This window comes from Musca domestica, unplaced genomic scaffold, assembly GCF_030504385.1.
Source record: "Musca domestica strain aabys unplaced genomic scaffold, Musca_domestica.polishedcontigs.V.1.1 46, whole genome shotgun sequence".
Taxonomy (NCBI): Eukaryota; Metazoa; Arthropoda; class Insecta; order Diptera; family Muscidae; genus Musca; species Musca domestica.
In genome coordinates this window covers 6,875,427-6,894,559 of record NW_026712336.1, presented here as the reverse complement: position 1 = coordinate 6,894,559, position 19,133 = coordinate 6,875,427, and the positions used below count along the sequence as shown (strand labels likewise).

The 19,133-nt window shown below is 38.0% G+C and overlaps 1 long non-coding RNA gene across 1 annotated transcript in view; it reads left to right on the top strand.

The window, feature by feature from the left end:
• LOC131804580 (uncharacterized) overlaps nucleotides 1-13,954 on the top strand; it is a 134,570-nt gene extending 120,616 nt beyond the window's left edge. The window contains exon 3 of the long non-coding RNA XR_009343171.1: nucleotides 13,755-13,954. This is a non-coding gene — a long non-coding RNA (uncharacterized LOC131804580). The remainder of the gene's footprint in view (nucleotides 1-13,754) is intronic.
• The last annotated feature ends 5,179 nt before the right edge of the window (nucleotides 13,955-19,133 follow it).

Below are 19,133 nucleotides of genomic sequence, written 5' to 3'. Positions count from 1 at the left end.
ACATGCAAAAATCAACTCAAGAAGTGATTCTATGGAGATCCTCAAAAGTAACTATGGGTCTATCTCGCTTCCTTCTTCATCTTACAAACAAATGCACAAAGACATAATACCCTTACCACTATGTGGTGTAGGGTATAAAAATATGAATAATGCAGTTTTGTGATAGCTTAGCGAAGGTCAAAAATAAAATGAGACAACGGTATGGGGATCTCGGAGAAAGCTCTGGAAGCAACAGACAAGCAAAAGCGCAAAGTCGCAGATGTTCCAAAAGAGGCTACGAGCACCCAACTTCCTTTGAAGCTGGTCTCCAGAGATGCAGAGCACTGTGAAGCCGTCGAAATAGACTAAGAGATTCCCACGTTCAAATGCTCCGGGCGAATCCAGTGAAAAACCTTGTAAAGGAGACTATCTCAAGAATCATTTGACTGTGGGAGATGAAGTGAGGTCGAACATTGAAAAGGTGGGCCCGGCCATGAAATCGATTGCTAAGCCTTGGGATTTAGCGAAGAAATCCCGGACCCGACAGAAAAGGAAGCAGACCGAGGAAAGAGGTAAGGAGCCACCATCTTACGCCAAAGCAGCCAAGAAACACTTTAGGGACGAAATGCACTACGCAGTTATCGGCACCAATAAAGGTTCTGGAAATCTACCCAAAGATCACTTAGAAATCATATCATATCATAGAAATAGTCAACATCAAAATTTTGGATCGCATATTTTATGGTGGTGATCCAATTACAATCACGAGCAGCGGAATAAGGAACGACAAAATGTTCCCAAACTTGCCCCGCATGCAAAGATTGTCGTCCTAAAGGAAATTATCATCAAAATATAACGCCCTTATGAAAACGGTAGCCTAAAAAGGAAAAGTAAAATTGGCGGAATCGAATTGGAAACGGAACGAACGCTCCAAGTCTTTGGATGTCAAAACAAGACATTGGACGCAACGAGATGGGAAGTCTTTCACTGAGAGGAGAACGATGACGGTACTCTTCTTGTGATTGAGGTCGACAATCTCTCCATGGAGAATCTGATAAAGTCAGATTCAAGAAGAACAAGGTGAGAATCTGCCTAGACGAAAGAACCAACAGGAGAAGGAGAAAGATGAGCCTCCAAGTACCACAAAACAGGGAGTGAAAAAAAGATCAGCGACGTCAAAACAAGACTTTGGACATGAAGAGATGGGAAGTCTTTCACAGAGCGAAGATGACGGTACTCTTCTTGTGATTGGAGTGTACAATCTCTCCATTGCCAGTCTGGTCGAAGTCGAAGAGCATTGATTTTTATATGTCTCAAACGCGCCCAGATTCAAGAAAAATAAGATGAGAATCGGGCTTTGCGAGAAAACTTATAGGAGGAGAAAAAAGCTGAGCCCCCAAGTTCCACGAAACAAGGTGTGGAAAAAATTAGCGACGTTAAAACAAGACTTTGGACATGAAGAGATGGGGTCGAACCTAATTTCCTAATTTTCGCATTTTTCTTTGAAGTACTTCCCAAACGTTCTCAATAACAAATAAATCCAGGTTTTAAGTTGGTGGGTACAATTGGCGTGGTACAGTGGTTCGTTGTGCCAGCACACTTTTTCATTCTCTCTGAAGACTAAAGGTGTGAATACACAAAGCGCTTATTTGGCTGACTTCTTTGGAAATGAACCAATAGCCTAGAACCAAAATCGAACTAGGTCAACCGAAAACTCCTTTGTTCCTCTAAGAAGAAGCCAGTCGGTGACTTAAGCCAGTCAAATAAGCGCTTTATGTATTTCCAGTCTAATTCTGGTAAAATGACAAAGAGGAGGTTTTAAGGTGTCGGCGGCTTCATTGGCTATCTCATTTCCTTCAATATTACAATGACCAGATACCAGAAACGATAATATTGTGTAGATTTACCAGATCCATTCTACGCCTCAGAACTGCACCGGAATTGATTGTAGAAGAGCTTAAAGAGCCGCTCGAGTATCCACATAAATTGTCACCGGTTCAGTAATTTCATTCTCCATAGTTTTAATCCAGATTATGGGAGTAGGTCATTCCTAGTTACTCACAGAAGACTCCTCAACTATATTCCATCTTTGATTCGTCTGTATATATTGGCAAAATGATTAGAGGTAGGTTGGCTCCATTTCATTCATCCCTGCTTTAAATCAGGGTTGAAGTTTGCTTCAGTTCTTTGGAAGTCCATAATATTTATCCCTACCATCACCCCCAAATATATTTTATTTTTCGCTTTCCTTTTTATACCCTCCACCACTATGGAGGGTATATTAACTTTGTCATTCCGTTTGTAACTCCTCGAAATACTCATGTTAGACCCAACAAAGTATATATATTCTTGATCAGCGTAAAATTCTAAGTCGTTGTAATCACGCTGTCTGTTGTAATCACGCTATCTTTCGAACGAATTGAGGTAGAAGGCTAAAATTTTGCACACATGTTTATTTTTCCAGTTGGCAGGTTAAGTTCCTAAATGGGCCATATAGGTCCATGTTTTCATATAGCCCCCATATAACGGTACCTCCCGATATTCGGTATTTTGATGATTTTAGCGACATTATTCACTGGATTTGTTTCAAATTTGGTATTTGAAGTTCGAAATAGATACTACAGCCTAAAACAGAAAATTGTCTGTGCAGGTTCACGTCTTCGTATAGCTCCCATATAACGGTACTTCCCGATGTTCGGTATTTTGATTATTTTTGCGCCATTGTTCACCGGAATTGTTTTAAATTTGGTATTTGAGATTTGTAATGGATACTACAGCCTATGACAGAAAATTGGCTGTGCAGGTCCAGGTCTTCGTATAGCCCCCATATAACGGTACCTCCCAAAAATTATGTATTTTGAAGATTTTAGTGTCATTATTCCCCGGAATTGTTTCAAATTACGCATTTAGAGTTCGTAATGGGAACTACAGTCCGTGACAGAAAATTGCCTATGCAGGTCCAGGTCTTCGTATAGACCCCATAAATCAGTACCTCTCTATATTCAGTATGTTGACGAGTTTAGCTACAATACCCACCGAAATTAGTTTGAGATGTCGTATTTGAAGTTCGTAATGGATGCTATAGCCTGTGACAGAAAATTGTCTATGCTGGTCCAGGTCTTCGCACAGCTATGATATAACGGTACCTCCCTCTATACGATATTTTGTTGATTTTAGCTACATTATTCGCCGTTTATTTCAAGTTTCGAATTTGAAACTTGGTAATGGCTTATGACAAAAAATGCCTATGTAGGTCCACGTCTTACCAATATAACGGCTATATTCGGTATTTTTAAAATTTTAAAAGATTTTTTTAAGGATTTTATTTTTTTTTTTAAATTTCCAAATTCGTTACAACTGGTGGAGGTGGAGTATTCAAAGTTCGGCCCGGCCGAACTTGTTCTATCTTCGATCCGCCTGCATATACCGATTAAAGGTAGGTTGGCTCCGTTCCATTTATACTTGCTTAGAATAAGTATCTCAATTCTGTCAAACCTGCGGTTGAAATTTCTTTATAATATTCTTACAAGGATTCTGACGATTCTTGGATCCACAACTCTTCCCGATCTTAATGCTATATTTTCGGTTATCTTTGGGGATTTCACCTTGGGGTTTTGTTATACTCCTTTGAAAATTAACCTGGTGTCTCTTCTGCTAAGCTTCCTTGGTTGTCCACTGCGAGGTTTTGTTTCTGTACTACCAGTCTAATTGTAGTTATTAATTACTATAACTACAATTAGTGCTCCCACAAATTCCTTTAAGAAAAACCATTCTCACAAGTTTTATTCCCACCATCACTTCTTAATAAATTATATTCTGATTTGTCCGTGAATAAAACGGGATTTTTTTACGAGAAGCCCGCCTATGAAACCAGTTGTTATTCAAAGTTCTTTAATGGTTCTAGGATGCACAACTGTTCGTGATCTTTATGCTATCTCAGTGGTATTTTCCTAGGAATTTGTTGTACTTCTTAGAGGATGAAGCTGGTGTCTCTTCTGCTAAGCTTCCTTGGTCGTCCACTGCGCGATTTGTTCTCGGTAGTAACAGTCTGATTGTGGCTTAATAGAGATTTTTCGGTAATTTTCGAACATCAATACAAACGACTTTCCATAGTAGAAGAATACATATAGTCGCATTTACCACAGCTGCGGGTACAATAAATTGTCAAATCAATTTTGAAATTGAAAATTTTGAATGAAAAATTATTCAAATTTGTTAAAATTGTTGAAAACAAAAACATAGCTTTGGCGTCGTATAAGAAAAAATTAAAATATACTAATTTTTGAAAAAATTAAAAGTTTTTATAAATCAATGTTTTCAATCTATCTGTATTCTTCTACCACGAGAAAATATATTTTATTAGCCCAAAATTGGAGGAAACTTTGACATGATCCTTAAATAATTATCCTTGACAATTTCAATTTAAAGTTTTATTTTTAGACTTTTACTTGCGTACATACATAAATATGTAGTGTCTATCTTATTCTCTGAAACACCTTTAACGCACTTTCTTAACTTCGCATTTTTTATTGTACCCTGCAAAATTCAGTGAAGTTCGAAAAAAACGAATGGTGGCTACAAATTTATGCTGCTGCATCAAATCCAAATTACCTAAGCATTTCGTTTTTATATAAATTCTTTGCGCTACCACTCTCACTTCCCATAGATCTGAATGTAAGTTCTACGGTGAATATTTACTGGAATCTTATTTTACGGAGGGGGTTAACGAGAAACGTAAGAAAGATATATGGGCAGAAAACTAAGACTGTTGGCAGTTAAAAGTCTTCGTATTTTTTTTTTTGCTTTGTTGTTGCAGATGCTGCTGCCGCCTAATGTAAAAAGGACGCCACTAACGTCTTGAACATAAAATGCCATCAAACACCGACATCATAGCATTATTATTACCATTGCCTTGGCGAGCGAGCAAAGACACAAACAAATACCAAAGCGGCGGCAGTATGAACAACTCCCGAAGTCTCAAGTTTTGGTTGTGCGTGTGTGTGGGCAGCAGGAAAATCGAGCTGCGAAATCTTTTGCTGCACTGGAATGGGGGGTCTGATGCGTAAGCATAAGTCTAGAGACTTGGAGTAGGCAAATAAATTTGGATTTCGTTTTCGAATTGATATTGGTTGATAGTAGTGGGTTGCTACTTTTTATACCCTCCACCATAGTATGGAGGGTATATTAAGTTTGTAATTCCGTTTGTATCACCTCGAAATACACATTTTAGACCCCACAAAGTATATATATATTCTTGATCAGCATAAAATTCTATGTCGATTTAGCGACGTCCGTCCGTCCGTCTGTGGAAATCACTCTAGCTTCCGAACGAATTGAAGTAGATTGATAAAATTTTGCTCAAATGTATGTTATATCTGCAGGACTTTTGGTATTGAAAATTACCAAAACGTGGACCTAGTTTTGGTACAGCCACCATATAACGGTACCTCCCGATATTCGGTATTTTGATGATTTTAGCGACATTATTCACAGGAATTGTTTAAAATTTGGTATTTGAAGTTTGCAATGGATACTACAGCCTAAGACAAAAAACTGTCTGTGCACGTCCACGTCTTCGTAGAGCCCCTATATCCCGATATTCGGTATTTTAATGATTTCATGAACCATTTTTCACCAGAATTGTTTCAAATTTGGTACTTGATGTTCTCAATGGATTCTACAGCCTATGACAGAAAATTGTCTGTGTAGGTCCACATCTTCGCCTCCATATAACGGTACCTCCCGATATTCGGTATTTTGATTATTTTAGCGAATTTATTCACCGGAATTGTTTCAAATTTGGTAATTGAGATTCGTAATGGATGCAACAGCCTACGACAAAAAAATTGTCTGTGCAGGTCCACGTCTTCGTATAGCCCCCATATAACGGTACCTCTCAAAATTCGGTATTTTGTTGATTTTAGCGACATTATTCACCGGAATTGTTTCAAATTTGGTATTTGAAGTTCGTAATAGATACTACAGCCTAAGACAGAAAATTGTCTGTCTAGGTTCACGTCTTCGTAGAGCCCCCCTATAACGGTATCTACCTATATTCGGTATTTTGTTGATTTTAGCGACATTATTCACCGGAATTGTTTCAAATTTGGTATTTAAAGTTCGAAATGGATACTACAGCCGATGACAGAAAATTATCTGGGCAGGTCCACGTCTTCGTATAGCCCCCGTATAACAGTACCTCCCTATATTCGATATTTTGATGATTTTAGCGCCATTATTCACCGGAATTGTTTCAAATTTGGTATTTGAAGTTCGTAATAGATACTACAGCCTACGACAAAAAAATTGTCTGTGCAGGTCCACGTCTTCGTATAGCCCCCATATAATGGTACCTCTCAAAATTCGGTATTTTGTTGATTTTAGCGACATTATTCACCGGAATTGTTTCAAATTTGGTATTTGAAGTTCGAAATGGATACTACACCCTAAGACAGAAAATTGTCTGTGCAAGTCCACGTCTTCATATAGCCCCCATATAACGGTACCTCCCGATATTCGGTATTTTCACGATTTTAGGTACAATACCCACCGAAATAGTTTGAGATGTGGTATTTGAAGTTCGTAATGGATGCTACAGCCTGTGACAGAAAATTGTCTTTGCAGGTCCAGGTCTTCACACAGCTCCAATTTAACGGCACCTCCTTATATACGATATTTTGATGATTTTAGCTACATTATTCACCGCTTATTTCAAGTTTCGAATTTGAATATGGTAATAGCTTCTGACAAAAGTTGCCTATGTAGGCCCACGTCGTATAAACCCCAATATAACGGCTATATTTGGTATTTTTAAAATTTTGACAGAATGTTTTAAGGATTTTATTTTTTGAAAATTTCCAAATTCGTTCCAAATGGTGGAGAGTATTCAAAAAATTGAAAATCTGCCAAGGTCAGTTTTTTTGTTATTTCATAGACATATAAATTTCAATTTATTTATCGCGACTAACCATACTTATCGCCCTGCCAAACATACCATCACAAATTCCATAGCACCCAGCTCGGAATAGCAACAAAATTTATATGTATGTATGTCTGCCTGCGAATTCAAGACCCATGGGGAAGCAATAAAAATTTCGCTAACTTGGCATAAGACAAATAATTAACAGATTATAAAGTTTTCGCCGACGTTTAAATAAAATAAAAACATACCGAAAATGAGAAGAGACGATGGACGACATTGCTTCAGCAGTATTCGGCCTGTGGCAGTAAACTAGAGTTAGAGTATTGGTGAATGAATGGTGAAAGGAAAGTAATGGCATTGCATGCACCCAAGCTCAGAACCAAAGGAAGACATATAACAGCACAAATGGAAGCAACACACACCCATGCCCATTGCTGATGGCAAACAAAATTCCCCGCCAGAAGATCTTTAAAATGCACAATCGTTGTAAAAGAAAGTCCAAGGCGAAACGGAGAACATTAAAGCCAGAAGCAAACGAGTGTCTTAGCCAAGGATAAAACGAAATTGCTGTGTTAAATGGGTTAAAATATCCTAAAGGATATCGAAAGAAATTATTGGCAAATTGTTCGACGAAGAGCAGAAACAGAATAGATGCGATTGCCAATGAATTCTTGTTTGCTACGCAATTTGAAAATATTTATTCTTCCGGGTCACTTCGTTGCAACTTGTTTTCTTGGAGCATTTTTCGATTTTTTACTTTTTTGTTTTTGTCGCTTAGTTCATTTACTGGTCATTTGTCTAAATTTTCCAGTAAATTGACGCTGGCGAAAGTAAAGAAACAAGGAGAAAATGCCGAAGATATATATTGCTGAGGATGGGTGAGAAAATAATGTTACTTGGATTATCGGTAAGATAATCGTTTGAGAGGAAATTATGTTCGCAGACTACATGAATATATTTTTTGGAGGACAAAATGCAGCTCGACGGAGTTTGCGATTTTTCCATATAGACTTTTTGAACCTTAAGGAATATGCAGCTATTTTTATACCCTACACCACAAGGTGGTCAGGGTATTATGTCTTTGTGCATTTGTTTGTAATAGGCAAAAGGAAACGAGATAGACACATAGTTCCTTTTGATGATCTGCATAGAATCACTTTCTGAGTTGATTTATGCAAGGCAGTCCATCTGTCCGTCCGTCCGCCCGTCTGTCCATGTATTCTTGTGAACAAAATGCAGGTCGCATTTATTATCCGATTGAGATGAAACTTTGCAAACAACATTTGTTTGGCCCAAGGACGAACCCTATTGAAATTGGAGATAATCGGTAAAAATTTAGATATAGCTCCCATATATATCTTAGTCCGATTTGCCTTTTATTGTGCACCAAACGTGTAATATCAGCCCGAATAGTATGAAATTTTGCACATACAACCAAATTAGGCCTGAAAATAAGTATGCCAAATTTGATCGAAATCGGTTCAGATATAGCTATAGCTCCCATATATATTGTTCATCCGATTTGTTATTTTTGTCCTCCGCAGCCGTAATATGCACTCTGTAACAACAATATTTGGGGAAATATATCAAATGCAGCTCAGAAGTACCTTTGCTAAATTTTATCGAGATCGGTTCAGATTTGGATATAGCTCCCATATATAACTTCGTCCGATTTACCATTTATTGTGCACCAAACGTCTAATATTTGCCCAAATGGGATGGAATTTGGCACATACGACCGAATTTAGTCTAGAAGGTAGTATGCCAAATTTGGTGAAGATCGGTTCAGATATAGCTATAGCTCCCATATATATTTTTCATCCGATTTGTTGTATTTGTTACCTACAGCCGTAATATGCACTCCGTAACAACGATATTCAGGGAAATATATAAAATACAGCTCAAAAATATCCTTGCCAAATTTTATCGAGATCGGTTCAGATTTGGATATAGCTCCCATATATATCTTTATCCGATTTCAAATTAATTGTGCACCAAATGGGCAATACAAGTCCGAATTTAAAAGATACAAATGCTTCGGCATATTTAGTCCTTTGAACTTTAAATTATAATTATAATCATGGCGTGTATGATTGAATTCTCCCATAAAAACTTTTAATTATTAAGTGGAGCTCAACTAAATTAGCAAAGTGGTGTAGGGTATCATAAAATCGGCCCCGCCCGACTTTAGGACTTTCTTTACTGGTTTTTCTCATTCGAAAGTGGGTTCTTGAAAGATCTCTATTGTCAATTTAAGGAAGAAATTCGTGACAATTTTACTGAAGAGACTATTGTCTAACATTTATTAGGGTTGCCAGGAAGGGTGTATCTGTGGTCCATTTATATAGAACATGATGATGAATTGTATACCGTAGAAGTTTAGCTTGGCCTTTGCTGATGACTTGCTCATGGTGGTTGAGACTCAGGCTCATACTGCCGATGTCTAAGACAAGAAAGTTTGTGCCATTGCTGCAAGGAAGAAAGACGTGACAAGCTACTGAAGGGATGCGTGTCTAATAACCAACTTTCAATTTCCATCTTTGATGGCCTTGAACTGAATTACAAGAAATGAGGCATTTGCGACTTTCAGTGGGCTTCCCGCAAGGGTCCATTTATATAGAACATGATGATGATGAAACTTTGCTGATTTCGTTGGCTTCGTTTGCTGGTGGCTCAGGCTCATTCTGAAATGGGTTGTAGAAATAAATCTATTCGATAAGGAAGGAATTCGTGACAATGCTACTGAAGAGATTATTGTCTAACATTTGTTAAGGTTGCCAGGAAGGGTATATCTGCTGATGACTTGTCCATGCTTGTTGAGACTCAGGCTCATTCTGTCGAAGTCTAAGGTAAGAAAGTTTGTGTCATTGCTGTAAGGAAGAAATACGTGACAAAGAAAGGATAATTGTCTAACAACCAACTTTCAATATCCATCTTTGAAAGCCTTGAACTGAATTAAAACAAGTTAAAAAGTATCAGTCGGTATTGCCGACAGATATATACCCTCAGCCTGTGTTCGATTATTTAAATATAATTTGACTAGTGTTACTATTATTCAAACGTTTGACCCTCTATGGAGCAAGTTCCGAAGGAATGGGCCAATATTGTCCATTTCGTATCGGACCCAATAATAGGATATAAATATTCCGACTTTCCTGGTATGGATTATATCGACTCATATATATTTCGCTTTATTTGAGTGTTTTGTTTTTCAAAATCTTGAATCCTATGTATGGGGGAGAAGAAATGGAATCTGATGTTAATTTGGCGTTTTATGAGCTTATAGGTATTTCGACACTTTGTGGGGGAGGTACCAGAAGGAGTGGTCCGATACATCCCATGTTAATACCAGGGTTGGGTTTATAAAAATACTGAAATGTGTGAAATTTGAAGATGTTCGGATCCTTACATCACATTATTTCAGAGTTATAATTATTCAAAATGTTGACCCTTTGTGGGGTAGGTACTTGATGGAGTGGACCGATACTGTCCATTATCGCACCCGACCTAGCACTGACGCAAATATTAGGATTTGCAAAGTTAGAGCAAAATCGGCTAATCGTTTCTCTTTCTGTGCAAAAAATATATTATATATATTTTTTGAAAATTTTGAACTTTTGTGGGGGAGGTTCCAAAAGAAGTGAACCGATGTATTGCCTCTTAACACCAGACCTTGTGTTAATAAAAATACTGGGATGTGTGAAATTTGAAGACAATCGGACTCTTACATCACATTTTATAAGAGTTGTAATTATTCAAAATTTTGACCCTTTGTGGGGGAGGTACTTGATGGAGTGGACCGATATTGTCTTTTTTCGCACATGACCTAGCACTGATGAAAATATGAGTATTTGTATAATATGAGTATTTAAGTTCGAGCAAAATCGGATTATCGTTTCTCTTTTTGTGCAAAAAATATTTTTTGAAAATTTCGATCTTTTGTGGTACCAGAAGGAGTGGGCCGATATTGCCCATCTCCGAACTCGATCTAAGTTTGACAAAAATATTACGATGTACCAAGTTTGAATCAAATTGGATACTCCCTTCGAGAGTTATCGTGCGCACCAGCCAGCCAGACAGACAGACGGACGGACGGACATCGGTAGATCGACTCCAAATGTTCTGAAACGGATTTGGTCTAAAGAGACCTAGGGTCTAAAACAATTATTTCGACTGGGCACTTTTGACCGTATCAAATGATATATACCCTCTGTAGCCATATGGCTGAGGGTATAAAAAGTGAGGCATCTGGGCTTCTCAGTATGCTGCCAAGCTCTTCAAGTGTCCTTTGAGATTTGTTAGGGTTGCCAGCAAGGGTCTATCTAGGGTTCATTAATATAGAACATGATGATAAATTTTCAAAAAAAAAAAATGTTTTGCAGTTCGGGGGACAACGATTCTAGGCTGTACTGGATCGAAACTGAAAATAATTCTTTAAACGGTTTTGGAGAATCACAGGTACTCATAGATCTCGGTCTCTTCATGTCAAATTATTTTGATATTTGTCCAGGGCACTTTCAAACAAAATATGTTGCCATTCGTTATTACCAAAACGGAGGAGGTAATTAGGTCTGGTTTCTTGATGTGAGGAAACTATCCATAAGAGTACCTCTGCAAAATATAGGTGTCGGAGTTGCATTCTCGATGTAAAGTGGCATTATTAACCCATAGCGCAGCAGATGAGTAAGGAAGTGCTTTATCCCTTACCTAAAAAAATGATCGTGTGTTTGATACCTAAGGGCTTTACCTGGGTCTGTGGAGGAATTTCGATGTCCTTTGGTCTGCACAGATTTAATCGCGTATGTTTGACACCTGGTGAAACCAGTCCCAGATGCATGGGATCAAAACTGATACTAATTCCTTATTTCGCAGGTTGTATGGAATTCACAGATACTTTTAAATTTAAGTCTCTTCATGTCAGATCTTTTTGATCTTTGTCCGGGGCACTTTCAAACTAAATATTTGTTATTCCTTAGTTTCAAAACGGAAGAGGTTTATTGATATGGAAAAGCTGTCCATTAAAATAGTACTGGTAAACGTAGGTGTCGGAGTTGAGTCCTCGATGTGAAGTGGCATTATTAAGCCATAGAGCAACAGATGCGTAAGATAGTGCTCTACCTAAAAATAAATGGTGAAATTATCATCTAGTTAATACCTTAGGACTCGACCTGAGTCTTTGAAGACTACGGATAATCACTGTTAATTTTAAATCTCTGTCTCATCATCGCAGATCTTTATTGATTTTGTCCGTGAAAATTTCAAACTAAATAGGCAACCTATTCGAAGTTCTGAGACGGAGATTTTAAGACTCCTTGTGATTATCCGCAACAACCATAGACACAAGGCTTGTCCGAAGCTATCCATTAATTCCAAAATGGAAGAGGTGAATATACCTCGTTTCACACAGTGAGAAAGCTGTCCATCAGATTATCACTAGCAGTGTTGGGTTTGAAGTTTCATTGTCGAGGTGGAGTGACATTCTCGACCGGATTCTGTGACCCATAGAGCAGATGAGGCATAATAATGCCCTCAACCACTTACCAAGAGAAAAGTGAAGCCCATATAACTGATCCTCCAGCTGATACCTGCGGAAAAAGACTGGACTCTGTAGATAAATAGCCATCTCTAAGAGTTCTCTGGGTGATTCCAAATTGGCGATTAGCTACTCATCGTGTTTCGATGTTGACGAACCAAAGTTGAAGCCGTCAAATCGGGAATCGTGTAACTCTTTGGGTAAATTTTAAAATTTGTATGGAAACCCAGTGTTTGGGCGCCAGCCATTCAAAGTCCTCTTTTCGTTATTTCTAGTCTTTTCATTCAGTTTAAAACCTATTTTAATTCTATAAACTTAAGATGAAAAGGACGAATGTTTGACTCTTTGGTAGGTATCATAATTGCGGCGCAGTTTGTGTCGGCTAGGCGAGAATCATGTAAACTTCAAAATACTCTTTTGGGAAGTTGCACATTTGGGCGCCAATAGAACGATAACTTTTAAGCTACCCGCCAGTTTTTTTTTTTTTTGCTGGCTTAAGTCGTCGGCTGACTTCTTCGTAATAGAACAAAGACTCGAAGGATGTACAAATATAAATTATAGACCAAAATCGAACTAAGTCAACCTAAAACTACTTCGTTCATTTACGAAGAAGCAAGTCTATGTCTAAAGCCTGCATTCAGCTTTTAAGGTGAGAATACATAAAACGCATTTTTGACTGGCTTAAGTCATCGGTTGGCTTGAGCGTAGGGCCAAAATCGAACTAAGTCAACCTAAAATTAAGCCAGCCGATGACTTAAGCCATTCAAAAAAGCGTTTTATTTATTCTTACCTTCATATAACTGCCCCTCTAGACCTTAAAATTTTTTCCATCATTGAAAAAGGCGAATTTTCGGTCTTTCGAGATGGTTTTATCAGACAAAAACGATTTTCGACTGAATTCGATTTCTATTAAGTGAGGCCAATCGGTATTTCTTTAAAAGCAAAAGTGAACTTCTGCATTCGATATACGTACCCATTATTATGGATTATTGTAGTTAGCCACAAAGTTAATTTATTTACAGATTCAAATAGTTTCCATTTATCCGTTTACCACTTCCCAAACAATTACCAACTTCCCATTATCAATTTCTAATATGAAACTTTCTCATTATTTGAAAAATTTCTCATTTCCAAACATTCAATTCTGCATTCAAATGTATGCAAATATTTCAAACTACTAACGCTGGCGGGAAGACGAAACGCCATTTTGGTAATGAAAACACTGGCATAAACGCTTTCGAAGCAATATTTTAATCATTTTATATGTGATCCTTTCTAAAGTAAGCAACTCTTCTTATTTTTTTTTTTTCGTTCTTTCAGACAACGCCAAGAAAACGTCCAAGCCGACAGCCCCATTGGATGGCCAAAATGCCAGCAAATGAAAAAAACAGTTTGAAATGGCAAGCAAGAAGGCTGGTTGGCATTCACCTGGCCGTAGAATCCATGCATATTTATAGAACGAAAAGAGAAAAAAACGAAAACGTAAACGTAAATGCCAAAATGAAAATTTCAAAATAAAACACAAATTAAATGCATACAAATATGCATTCGCCAGCTTTTCTCCGTTTATCCGGGAGAAAAGTGAAAAAGAAAAACAGTTGCAAGAAAAAAACAACAACGACCATTCCGAATTGAATCGAATGTTAAGGAAAATTAGCTAGATGAGGCCATCACATACAACCCGTTCTCTTCAAGATTTTCTTTTCTTTCTTGGGCAGATATTAAAAGATAGTGTGAATGCCGTTAAGCCTTTAGTGCTCAGAAGATTTTTGGGAACCGGTTTTTTTTTTAACTAAGAGAAAATATCAAACACACATTGACAACACCATGATATACCAGATGGTCTATATGTTTACACCATAAGAGTACGTACGCTTTTATGCAAGGCTTAAATCATCGGCTGGCTTCTTCGGAAAAGAGCAAAGGGGCCTAGGGCCGAAATCGAAATTCCTTTGTTTCTCTACGAAGAAGCCAGCCGATGACTTAAGCCAGTCAAAAAAAAACCTTTTATGTACTCTCGGCCTTGTTCCCTTCTGCTTGCTAGGTCGGTCAATAGGCGCGTAACCGACTACCCCGATGTCCTCCACCGGTACTTTTTTACAACGTTGAATGTAGGGAAATTTTGTGCTACAGTCGGCCGGAAATAGTTCAACCTAATTTTATAAGGTTTTTTAAAATGGGCTCGGAGCAGGTTCCCGTGTCTGATCTGCTTGCTAGGTCGGTCAATAGGCGCGTAACCGACTACCCCGATGTCCTCCACCGGTACTTTTTTACATGGCGCCTAACGTTGAATGTAGGGAAATTTTGTGCTACAGTCGGCCGGAAATAGTTCAACCTAATTTTAGAAGGTTTTTTAAAATGGGCTCGGAGCAGGTTCCCGTGTCTGATAATATGAAATACCTAGGGGTAGTATTTCAGGAGAGGTTCGATTATATTCGACAAATAGACTTCGTCCTGTCTAGAGCTAAGGGTCTGTATTTCGGATATAGTCAAATATTGAGGATGAGGGGTGGTCTTTCCCACGATATTAGGCTTTTGATCTACCGGCAGGTAATCAGACTTATCGTCGCATATGCCTTCCCCGCCTGCTTTGACATTTCGTCTCATCCGATGGAAAGGCTAAGGGTGTGGGAAAGAAAAATACTCTCCTCTTGTCTTGGTCTCCGTAGGGCAGATGGTTCCTAAGGAGGCCATTCTTATAGGTCGTTCTACGACAGGGTGCAAATATGTAGACAGGGTAGACGTCTTTATGATGAAGACTGGACTGGCATTCTTAAGATGGGAATACATAAAGCGCTTATTTGGCTGGCTTAAGTCATCGGCTGGCTTCTTCGGAAATTAACAAAGGAGCCAAGGGCCAAAATCGAACTAAATCAACCTACAACGCCTTTGTTCCTCTACTAAGAAGCCAGCGAAATAAGCGCTTTATGTATTCCCACCAATATACAAATGGCAGATCATAGATAATAGCATCGTTAAGGTTATGTTAAGGTGCTTTAAGGATGAGGACCATCTTCGAGCTTGAAAGCATTTGCCTCCTGCTGTCCTTGCCAGGCTGAACGAGCTGGGCTTACTCCACGGTGTCTTTTTCTTCCATAAGAGATTTTAAGCCTCGGATTAGAGTAGACTGTTGTAAAACACCGCCCAGCTCACTTAATTTAGGTTAAGTAGTTTCAAGGGTATTGTAAATATTCAGTTTAATTTTTATACCCTCCACCATAGTATGGAGGGTATATTAAGTTTGTCATTCCGTTTGTAACACCTCGAAATATACATTTTAGACCCCACAAAGTATATTCTTGATCAGCATAAAATTCCATGTCGATTTAGCAATGTCTGTCCGTCTGAAACCACTCTAGCTTTCGAACGAAATGAAGTAAGTTGATAAAAATTTACTCAAATGTGTATTATGTCTGCAGGACCTTTGGTATTGGAAATGGGTGATGTGGGTCCACGTCTTCGTATAGCCCCCATATAACGGTACCTCCCGATATTCGGTATTTTGATGATCTTAGCTACGTTATCCACCGGAATTGTATCAAATTTGGTATTTGAAGTACGTAATAGATGTTACAGCCTATGACAGGAAATTGTCTGTGCAGGTCCCCGTCTTCAAAGAGCCCCAATATAACGGTACCTACCGATATTCGGTATTTTGGGGATTTTAGCTACGTTATCCACCGGAATTGTTTCAAATTTAGTATTTGAAGTTCGTAATGGATACTACAGGCTAAGACAGAAAATTGTCTGTGCAGGGCCACGTCTTCGTATAGCTCCCATATAACGGTACCTCCCGATATTCGGTATTTTGATGATTTTAGGGACATTATTTACCGGAATCGTTTCAAATTTGGTGTTTGAAGTTCGTAATAGATGCTACAACCTATGACAGAAAATTGTCTGTGCAGGTCCCCATCTTCGTATAGTCCCCATTTGACAGTACCTCCCCATATTCGGTATTTTGATGATTTTAGCTACGTTATTCATCGGAATTGTTTCAAATTTAGTATTTGAAGTTCGTAATGGATACTACAGCCTAAGACAGAAAATTGTCTGTGCAGGTCCACGTCTTCGTATAGCCTCCATATAGCGGTACCTCCCGATATGCTGTATTTTGATGATTTTTGCTACGTTATCCACCAGAATTGTTTCAAATTTGGTATTTTATGTTCGTAATGGATACTACAGCCTATGACAGAAAGTTGTCTGTGCAGGTCCCCATCTTCGTATAGCCTCCATATATCTCCCGATATTCGGTATTTTGATGATTTTAGCTACGTTATTCATCGGAATTGTTTCAAATTTGGTATTTGAAGTTCGTAATGTATGCTATAGCCTATGACAGAAAATTGTCTGTACAGGTTCACGTCTTCGTATAGCATCCATATAACGGTACCCCTCGATATTCGGTATTTTGTTGATTTTAGCGACATTATTTACCGAAACTATTTCAAATTTGGTATTTGAAGTTCGTAATGAATACTACAGCCTATGACAAGAGTTACCTATGCAGGTCCACGTCGTCGTATAGGCCCTAATATACGGCTACATTTGGTATTTTCAAGATTTTTAAAAAGATTTTAACGGATTTTTTTTTTTTTTTTTTTTTTTTGAAAATTGGCAAATTTGTACCAAATGGTGGAGGGTATTCAAAGTTCGGCCTGGCCGAACTTAAAGCTTTTTTATATGTCGAATTTCAAAAGTCGGTTTCCATTTTAAAAATACGAAAGTCGACTTTATGTCCCCTATTTTGTGAAGTATTTTAATATAATGCTTCCGATCTCCATTAAATAACGTTGATTGGCTTTAACCAAGGTGTATTTACAAAAGTCGGTTATCATAGTAAAATTATGTCCATTATTGCAGTTCCAGGAAAAGGAATTATTTCTTTCAAAACAACCCGGTTTTCATAACAGTTTCACCTACACTAATCCCCAAACTCGAATGGAAAGCAAAACTGGCAAACACAGGTGTGCACGGTTATAGCTGATTGCATACTTTCAGGCAGTTGCAAATTTAAGAAAATATTGCAGACATTCTCACACAGTAGCTGCTTACATTTGAAAGTAAAGTGAGTGAGTGAGGCTAAAACCTTTAGGTAACTTCTACGCTTCACTTCGTTTCATTTGCTGTTGTTGCTATTGTTGTTGTTGTTGTCGTTGTCTTATAGCTGCTGTTTGCACTATTTGTACTACGACGTTTCGTTTGCTTTGCTACGCCGTCACGATAACGAAAAGAAGGCACCAAGAAATAGAAAAGTTTTTGGCTTCAAATTAGATACAGGTAACAACAAACAGTGGAAATGGAACAAACAAATGCAACAAAAAAAAAGAACACCAACAACAACGATATCAGCAGCTGCAGCATCATCATCAGAATCATGTTTGTTGTAGAAAACTGCATGAAACTGCTTACCCGCTTTGCTAAAGTAGGATATTTGTTCTTGCATACCAACACCATCAACATCGGGTTTCTTCTTCTTCTTGTTCTTTTAGGTCCTGGTGGACGCCAGCACTGATGTTTTTGGCCAAATTGCAAAAATTCCAAATGGAGTAGAAAGTTTCCAGTTTACATCTTACTGATGATGGTGGTGGTTGTTGTTGTTCTTGTTGTTGTCGTCGTTATATTATTTGCTGCTGATGTGGCTACTGTTGGTTAGCTGGATAGCTGACTGGCTGGCTGCTACTTCTCCTGAGAAGATGAAACTAAGAATAAGGCTTACATAGATAAACACCAGGCAAGAAAGATGCTAATAAATTACAGCTTTTAGCCGATTAATATAAGGCTACCCCGAAAATAAAAAAAAATGGAGCAAGAAGCATAAGAAAAAAAGCTGAGCTGGCCACACTCTTCCAACCAGCAAGGTAGGCAGTGGGACGTTTAAAAATGGCAACCATTAAACATCCTCACCGCCCGCCTCGCGCTTAGACTCGAAACGGGCCAAGGTAATGAATGAATTGAAATGCATATTTGTATGAAATTTAATTAAAATGTAAACAGAACAGAGGAGAACACTTCAGTGAAATGTTTGGCCAAAATGCCAGTATAACTGACAGTCATTAGTAATAATGGTGATTATATGGACTAGGGAGTAAGTGGAATGCCTTGACTTGCATCAAAAATTTTAAATATTCCGGATGGGACAACATTATTATTATTTCCATACCTTGGAATGATGTGAAAACAATTTAATTTCATTTTTGCGAGAGAAAGAAATTCCGAAAGGAGATTTTTGGGAAAAAATATTTTATTGAAAAAAAAAAAAAAATATGGAATTTGAAATATTTTTGAAATCTAGATATAAGAGAGAAGTTGCCAAATGGTGAAGTACCATAAAAAGGTAAGGTAGAGCTACCAGCTGATTACAATATTTTATTCCCTCCACCATACATAGTATGGAGGTTATATTGAGTTTCGTCATTCCGCTTGTAACTAATCGAAATAATGATTTTAGACATGACAAAGTATATATATTCTTGATCCGCGTAAAATTCTATGACGATTTAACCCTGTCCGTGCGTGTATCTTTTCTAATAACGATAGAGTCAACAACAATTAAGAAATGAAGCTATAATTTTGCACAGATCAGTCCTTTGTCTGCAGGCATGTCAAGTTCGGAGATGGTCGGATCGGTCTACGATATCGCATAGGCCCCATATAACGGTACACACCAATATTCGGTATTTTGATGGTTGTAGC